We start from the raw sequence: 9,647 nt of genomic DNA, 5'->3' as shown, positions 1-9,647 counted from the left end.
GGTAAGGTAAAAGGTATGAGGTGGAGCTGCAACAAGCGACTAGCATATATGGTGGCTAACATACGTAAAAAGAGCGAGAAGAGAAGGCAAAAGCACGGCCGAACAACTATGATCAAGAAGTGATCCTAAAACAACCTACATCAAGCATAACTCCCAACACCGTGTTCACTTCCCGGACTCCGCCGGAAAGAGACCATCACGGTTACACACGCGGTTGATGTATTTTAATGAAGATCAACTTCAGGTTTTCTACAATCGGACATTAACAAATTCCCATCTGCCCATAACCATGGGAGTGACTTTCAAAAGTTCAAGTCCCTACAGGGGTGTCCCAACTTAGCCCATCACAAACTCTCACGGTCAATGAAGGATATTCCTTCTCCTAAGACAATCCGATCAGGCTCGGCATCCAGGTTACAAGACATTTTGACAATGGTAAAACAAGTCCAGCAACACCGCCCGAATTTGCCGAGAAATCCCGATAGGAGCTGCACATATCTCGTTCTCAGGGCACACTAAGATGAGCAGTCCGTACAACTAAAACCAGCCCTCGAGTTTCCCCGAGGTGGCGCTGCAAGGGGCTCTAGTTTGGACCAACACTCAGAGGAGCACTGGCCTCGGGGGGTGGGGGGTTAAAATAATGATGTACCTTGAGTCTCCAGAACCCAAGGGAAAGAAAAGGCTAGGTTGCGAATGGTAAAACCAATGTTGGGCATTGCTGGAGGAGTTCTATTCAAGTCGAACTATCAAGGGGTTCCCATTATAACCCAACCTCGTAAGGAACGCAAAATCCGGGAACATAACACCGATATGACGGAAACTAGGGCGACAAGAGTGGAACAAAACACTAGGCATAAGGCCGAGCCTTCCACCCTTTACCAAGTATATAGATTCATTAATTAATTAAGAGATATTGTGATATCCCAACAAAATATCCATGTTCCAACATGGAACAAGCTCCAATCTTCACTTGCAACTAACAACACTATAAGAGGGGCTGAGCAAAGCGGTAACATAGCCAAACAACGGGTTGCTAGGACAAGGTGGGTTAGAGGCTTGGTTCAATAATATGGGAGGCATGATAAGAAAGTGGTAGGTATCGCAGCATAGGCATAGCAAAAGAGCGAGCAACTAGCAAGCAAAGATAGAAGTGATTTCGAGGGTATGGTCATCTTGCCTGAAATCCCGCAAGAAAGAAGAATGAGTCCATGAAGAAGACAAATGGACTTAGTCGAACGGGTCCTCACAAACGCGACGTTATCGGAACCAACCCGAAGAAACAACACCGGAAAGAAGCACACAACATAGTAAACAACCAACACACGAACATGGTATGATATGCGGGATGCGGTATGTGATGCATATGCATGATGTGCAAAGGAATGATTGAATCTGGCCTCAACCTGGAAATCCAAGAGTGCCACTGGAAAGGTGAGGTGATTTCGGTTGAAATCGATATAAAGATCACCGAAATCAGATGCACGGTTTGGAAATGGCAAGCAAAACAAATATGGCACCGGTCTGCGATAAACAGCAAGTAGCCTTCTAAATGCATCAAGATAAATATGCTACAGCACTCAAACATGGAAACAAAATACATGGCAGGGATCCACTCATGATGCTTCACAAAAGATGAACACTGAGCTACGGCTAATTTACTCAATACCAGGTTCAAACAAGCATGGCAAAAGTGCAAATGATAACAGGTTTCAGACTTTGAAATTAACACAAGTCTGGAATTTATCATGAGGAAGCACAATTTAGAGCATGAAAACTACATGCTACAGGAACTTAACATGGCAAAGCAAGGCATGGCATGAAGCTACTCAAAGCACTTAACAAAAGTCCCTTAGTGACCTGGAGCCAAAAGGGATCAGAAAATACAATTGCAAGCATGTGAACATGTTAAAAACATAAACAGATTCAGACTTGGTGAAAAACTGGAGCATGCAAATCAGTTAACGAGTAGGCATGTTTACGATGGAAAGAACAACAACATAAAAAAATACATGGCATAAAAGCTAGACATGGAAAGAACAACAACATATCATGCACGGATCAATAGCAACATCCTCGGCAAAATCGCTAAACATGTCAACAATCTGCCAGGATCATCGATATATCAAAAGTAGAGCTCGATTGACTCAAGCTAGGTTGTTCCATAAATGCAAACAAAGACATGGATGGATAGAGCACCACAATGTTAACAAAACATACTTACTGATCATCCTCAAAAGAGGCACGGATCACTAGGAAACAACATGAACATATGGCATAACGACAAAAATAGAACAAGGACTTAGTGAAATTCTAAGTCCCTGAAATCAGCATTACCGATTACGCTACTTTGCAAGCTTGTGCTAGTCACCACAAATATCACAAAAATACATGGAAAGCACCTCTATAGAGATGGCATGGCATATAACAAAACACATGAAGAGCTCAGGACCATATCATGCACACATTAATCATGGCAAAAATGACAAAATGCCATTTGCTGAAACACATCTGACAAATTCATCACATAGCCCTCTTCCAAAAGCATTTCAGGCATCAAGATGACCTCAAATGAAAATGATGCAATGAGATGAAATGATGTACTCGTCGAGACGAACATTTTTATATGCTACACGCACACATTGGAGCTACGAGTGCAGAGTTACGATGCGATGAAATATGCAAAAAAAATAGGGTTCGAAGGAAAAGTCAACCCAAGGTGATTTTGGATCTGAGATCCAGATCGCACGCGGATTGAGGCACCGCCGGAGTTCATCGCCGGGACAGTGCCGGGCGTTGCCGGAGTTGTCGAAGACGAGGCGGGGAGATGCTCCTGGGCTGAATCTCACCGGATCCGGCCGGCGAGGAGCCGGGGCGGCGCGGCTGCCGGCGTCAGAGGAGGAGGCGGCGCTGCGGCGAACTCCTCTGGCTGACTCGTCCGGCGAGCAGCTTCGGGTGGCGGCGCGGGGAAACGGCGCAGCGAGGCGAAGGGAGCCAGGCGGCGCGGCGCTGGTGCGGTGGCGACGGGGGGCCCAAGGCGGCGGGGCGATGGCGCTGCGGCGGAGGAGCAGTGGCGCGGCGAAGGTTGCTGGCGGATGGCGGCTAGGGGCGGCGCCGGCGAGAAGACGGCGGCGGTGCTGGCGATCCGGGCCGGGCGGGCCCCGCCCGGGCTCCGCGGGCCGCGGCGGGCGCAGGGAGAGGGAGGAGCCGGCCGCGCGCTGAGGTGGCGGCGCCTGGTTGGCTGCAGCGGCGGGGAAGGCGACGTGGCCTCCTCTGATTGGTTCGGGTGACGCGTCCAGCGGACTTGTCTGGCTCGGCGCGGACGTGTCCGGCGGCGCGAGGATGAAGAAGACCAGGGTTAGATCTGGGCGGAAATTTCGGGGAGAGCCACATATATATAGGTAGAGGGAGCTAGGAGAGTCCAAATGAGGTGCGGTTTGCAGCCACGCGATCGTGATCGAACGACCGATATGACGGAGGGGGTTTAGGTGGGTTTTGGTCCACTTTGGAAGGGTGTTGGGCTGCAACACATACAAGGCCTTTTCGGTCCCTCGGTTAACCGTTGGAGTATCAAACGAAGTCCAAATGGCACAAAACTTGACAGGCGGTCTACCGGTAGTAAACCAAGGCCGCATGACAAGTCTCGGTCCAATCCGAAAACGTTTAACAACCGCACACGAAAAGAGGTAGAAAGGACACCGGGTGACATAGGAGCGCCGGAATGCAAAACGGACAGCGAGGAAAATGCTCGGATGCATGAGACGAACATGTATGCAAATGAAATGCACATGATGACATGGTATGAGATGCATGACACGCAAGCAATGACAAGGCAACAATAGCGAATAACTGGAGGACACCTGGCACATCGGTCTCGGGGCATTACAGAAACCCAGGAGCTTTCCGGCCGGTACGCCGAAAACGCATTTTTCCGGATTGAGCTTGATGTCATATGTTCAGAGGTTGTCAAATGTGAGCCTCAAGTCGTCTATCAAAGAGTCGACATGCTTGGTTTTGACGACCACATCGTCTACGTATGCCGCTACTGTTTTGCCGGTTTGTTTCTCCAGACATGTCTGAATCATGCGCTGATATGTTGAGCTGGCGTTTTTGAGCCCAAAAGGCATTGTGTTGAGACAGAAGGGTCCGTATGGTCTGATGAATGCCCTTGCGGCTTGGTCAGACTCCGCCATCTTGATTTGGTGGTAACCGGAGTATGCGTCGAGGAAACACAATGACTCGTGTCCTACGGTAGCATCAATAATTTGATCGATGCGGGGGAGGGGGAAGGGATCCTTTGGGAAAGCTTTATTGAGGTCCTTGAAATCGACACAAAGGCGCCATGATTTATCCTTCCTTGGTGCCATCACCAGGTTTGCTAGCTAGTCTAGGTGTTTTATCTCTCTGATGAATCCGGCCTCCAATAACTTGGCTAGTTCCTCTCCCATGGCATGTCTCTTAGGTTCGAAGAAATGCCGAAGAGCTTGCTTGACCGGCTTGAATCCCTTTAGGATATTGAGGCTATGCTCGGCCAGCCTGCGTGGGATTCCTAGCATGTCTGAGGGGTGCCAGGCGAATATGTCCCAATTCTCGTGCAGGAACTCTCGTAGTGCGGCGTCCACTTCGGAGTTTAACAGTGCCCCGATGGAGGCTGTTTTTGTAGGGTCCGTTGGGTGGACTTGGAATTTGACTATTTCATCCGCTTGTTTAAAAGAGGTGGACTTGGATCTCTTATCGAGTATCACGTCGTCCCTGTCCACCTTGGAGCATAGCGTGGTTAATTCCTCGGCTGAGAGGGCTTCGGATAATGCCTCGAGGGCCAGTGCGGCTGTTTTGTTTTCGGCGCGGAGTGCTGTGTCCGGATCACTGGCGAGAGTGATGATTCCGTTGGGCCCGGGCATTTTGAGCTTTATGTACCCATAATGGGGTATAGCTTGGAAGATCGTGAACGCCTCACGTCCTAAAAGGGCGTGGTATCCACTCCTGAACGGGGCCACTTGAAATGTTATTTCTTTGGACCTATAATTCTCTGGCGTACTGAATACCACATCTAGTGTGATTTTCCTAGCGCATCGTGCCTCCCGACTGGGTATGATTCCTCTGAAGGTTGTGCTACTTTGCTAAATGCGGTTCCAGTCTATTTCCATTTTTTGAAGAGTTTCCTCGTAGATGAGGTTTAATCCGTTGCCGCCGTCCATGATTACTTTGGTGAGTCGAAAGTCATCCACAATTGGACTGAGGACCAATGCGGATGGTGCTCGGGCTGTTCGGAATTTAGGTTCACCACTGGCATTGAAGGTAATAGCCGTGTCACTCCATGGATTTATTGCTGCTACGTGGCAGATTTCGGCCATGCTGCAGAGTGTTCGCTTGCGCCTATTATTTGACGCAAATGTCTCAAAGACTGTTAACACCGTATTGTTATCCACGGGATGGTGCTCTATGGCATTTGGGATAAGAAGATCCTCACCACTTTTGGCCACCTGCCGGAGTATCCAACATGCTCTAAGGCTGTGCGTTGGTATTGTATCCGCTGTACTATGAATTTTGCAGGGTCCATTGAGCCATCCCTCCAGTATGGTTCCATGCCCTATAGAGGGTTTTTGCTTTTTGGTAGTTGACCCGGGTGTCTTTTGATAGTGCACCCTTTTATTTCGGACTGGGTTCGTATGTAGGGCCGGATTATCCCAAAAGTTTGTTTCGGTTTTCCATGCACTTTCCATCGCATAGTACTTTCGTACTATGGACGTCAGGTCAGCGAAGCGTGATATCTCATGGCGATTTATGGCGTTAAGGATTCCCTTGTCCATGCAATTATTGCAGAAAAATAAGATTGCGTCTTCCTCGCGATAGTCCTTAACCTTGTTCATCGCAAGGAGGAATCTGGCCCAATAGTGATATACTGTTTCCTGGGGCTCTTGCCTGATGTGGAAAAGATCGCTTATGTTTGGGTGGGTGGGTGGAACTGAGTCCGAAGCGATCATAGTCCGTAGCGACTCCCAAGGCGGCGATGCGATCCAAGAGCTCGTTTAAGGAAGCGAGCTCCATTGGATCCATCTATTCGGCGAGTGCCGATTTGGCGTGGAGGCTATTTTCGATGACCCGAGAAGTCATTGTCGGCGCGGCGGCCGAACAGGCGGTCATGATGAAACCGCCTAGACGGAGAGTTTGGCCGACAGCCAAAGCTCCCCCAATAGTAGTACCGTGTTTAAGGACGAGACGAGACATCCTTCCTTCTGGCGACGGCACAGTGGAACTCTCAATGAAAGCACCAATGTCGGTGTCAAAACCGGTGGATCTCGGGTAGGTGGTCCCGAACTGTGCGTCTAAGGCGGATGGTAACAGGAGGCAGGGGACACGATGTTTTACCCAGGTTCGGGCCCTCTTGATGGAGGTAAAACCCTACGTCCTGCTTGATTTATTCTTGATGATATGAGTATTACAAGAGTTGATCTACCACGAGATCGGAGAGGCTAAACCCTAGAAGCTAGCCTATGGTATGATTGTATGTTGTCCTACGAACCTAAACCCTCCGGTTTATATAGACACCGGAGGGGGCTAGGGTTACACAAGGTTGGTTACAAAGGAGGAGATATACATATTCGTATTGCCTAGCTTGCCTTCCACGCCAAGTAGAGTCCCATCCGGACACGGGACAAAGTCTTCAATCTTGTATCTTCATAGTCCAACAGTCCGGCCGAAGGATATAATCCGGCTGTCCGGATACCCCCTAATCCTGGACTCCCTCAACCATAATTGACGGCGCGGTTGGGTTACCCACGTCTGTATTGATGGGAATCCCGTAATAAGGGGACATGATCTCTGCTTCGACAAGACGTGCCAAGGAAACCGCCTCGCGAAACACGCTGAGTTTGGTTGTGAAAAACAATTCGAATGGTGACCTGGCTGTGGTGTGAGGCTACATTGTGAAACGCGTCGGCAGATTAGATTTGTGGAAATATTATTCTCTGTACGGTTGTATGTGGAACTTTTTTTCCAGAGCCGGACATGATCCTCATGTTCAAAATCTTCTATGAAGTATTTGGAGGAGGAACCAGCCTTGCAATGCCGAAGACAATCTGCGTGCCGGACTCATCTTCATTGAAGCCTGGTTCAGGGGCTACTGAGGGACTCCTAGATTAGGGGGTATCCGGACAGCCGGACTATATCCTTTGGCTGGACTGTTGGACTATGAAGATACAAGATTGAAGACTTCGTCCCGTGTCCGGATGGGACTCTCCTTGGCCTGGAAGGCAACCTTGGCAATACGGATACGTAGATCTCCTTCCTTGTAACCGACTCTATGTAACCCTAGCCCCCTCCGGTGTCTATATAAACCAGAGGGTTTAGTCCGTAGGACCAAGAACAACAACAATCATACCATAGGCTAGCTTCTAGTGTTTAGCCTCTTCGATCTCGTGGTAGATCAACTCTTTTACTACTCATATTATTAAGAATAATCAAGCAGGACGTAGGGTATTACCTCCATCAACAGGGCCCGAACCTGGGTAAACATCGTGTCCCCCGCCTCCTGTTACCATCCGCCTAGATGCACAGTTCGGGACCCCCTACCCGAGATCCGCCGGTTTTGACACCGACAGTCATGATATAGCGTGAGACTGGTCAACTACTCGATGACCTAGCAGAATCTTCGGGATTCCTCCGCCTTAACGAAGGGCCGTTTCCCGGCCAGGCATGTACGCGCCCCGAATTTGGATGAGCGCGGAGCCACCAGGGGCTATATAGTAGCCCCACTGTCAAACTCCTCTTGCTAAGTGAAAGTGTTAAAGCATTATAGTCCGATTGCCTAGTTCGCTGCGCTATCACCTCCTTAATGGACCAAGACGTTGGATCAAGTGTGAACATGCGTCTTCTGCGAACACCCCCGCATTATATGCGTGGGGGCTGAAGCCGACGACTGCCATCTTTCAGGTTATATACATATATACATAAACGGCCGCACAGGAGGCATCATAGTACTTTTGGGCAAAAGTATAAATACGACCTTGATAAACTCAATAAAACATTGTTTTTACAATGGGAATACATGTCACCCAAACATAATATTCCTCGAGCACTGAGCCTCTATCGAACGAGCGCCTTCAAGAACTTCTTCAAAGTAGTGCTCGGTAGCCACTCGGCCTATGGACGAACCCTGTGCCGCAACAGTGGTGGCATCCATCTCCGCCCAGTATGTTTTGACACGGGCAAGGGCCATCCGCGAGCCTTCTATGCATGCCGACCTCTTTACAGCATCGATGTGTGGCATAGTACCAAGGAATTGTTGCACTAAGCTAAAGTAGCTATTCGGCATTGGCCCTCCCGGCCACAGATGATCCACAACGGACCTCATGGCAAGTCCGGATAATCTATAGAGCTCGGCCCACTCGGCCATTTGCTCGTTCAACAGCCGCGGACGGGCTGGAGCATGAAACTGTGACCAAAACAGTTTTTCCACTTCGTGATCTTTCCGATCATTGAAGTACTCGGCCGCATCAGCAGCACTTGCAGCCAAATCCATGTAGGCATCCACAGAACTCCATAGCCGGTCAGAGGTGCATACTTCGGATCCCCGAACTTAGTCTGCAACAAGAAGGGCTTCCCAGATACAATATCCACAGCTTGATGCAGCTCCTCCTTCGTCGCTCTAATTTTGGAGCGAGCTTCCTTGGAAGCCACCCGGGCCTTTTCCAGGTCCGTCGCCTTCGCCCAGTTTTCTTCTTCAAGAAGCTGGTAACGGTCAGCAACATCTTTTAACTCTACGGCCATCTTGGCCATTTTTTCTTTGCTCTCGCAATGCGCGGCCTGTTCGGCCCTTAACTCTTCGGCCGCCTTTAAAGCAACCGCATTGCTACTCCTTGCTTGCTCCTTGGCTCGGGCAAGCTCCGCCCGAAGGGTCTCCACGGTGGCAGCTCCATCTGCAGTCACAACATATTAAAGATACTGGCATCATGCTGCTCTTATTATGGGACAATCACCAGAAAAATCACCTACCCTGTGCCTCGTCAAGCCGCTTGTTAACAAGCACGATCTCGGCCTCTGCCGCATCCAGTTGCCGCCTCAGTTCGGCAAACCAATCAGTACGGCTAGCCACCGGAGCTTCAACCACCTGCACATAAAGGCGGTCTGGTTATTACCTGGGACTATGATCATCTGTTTGCCGCCGTTTTCGACGACAACAAGAGTCTCAGGGTCTACTATCTGCACAGGGCACATCTAAAAATGTGCGGTACTTTCAACAATGTACATCATTTCGTGTACCTCAAAACCCGTCAGTAGACTCATAAAGGCTTCATGCAACCCGCTTTCGGCAGACGAAATCCTTTCAATCACCGTACCTATCAACGTGTGGTGCTCTTTTGAGATAGCCGCTTGCTCTAGCAGATCCCTCAGTACGTCCGACCGCACACCAGACGGTGCTGGACTCTTTTGATTGCTCTATTCAAGAGCCGGATATTGAGGACTTCGGGTGGCCATATTATTACCTTCTGGCCTTACCGGATCAGGAGAAACCCTCTGCGATGACACCTCGGGGTCGCCCGCCTGGTGAGGCGGTGTGGCAGGGGGAGGCGTTTCACTCTCCATCATCTCTAGAAGAAGATCCCCTGAAGACGAGCTCTGTTGAGAAGGGCTAAGATCCAAACTGCAAG

Source organism: Triticum urartu, chromosome 6, assembly GCF_003073215.2.
Source record: "Triticum urartu cultivar G1812 chromosome 6, Tu2.1, whole genome shotgun sequence".
In the NCBI taxonomy this organism is placed as follows: Eukaryota; Viridiplantae; Streptophyta; class Magnoliopsida; order Poales; family Poaceae; genus Triticum; species Triticum urartu.
Note: the sequence above shows the minus strand (reverse complement) of the source record.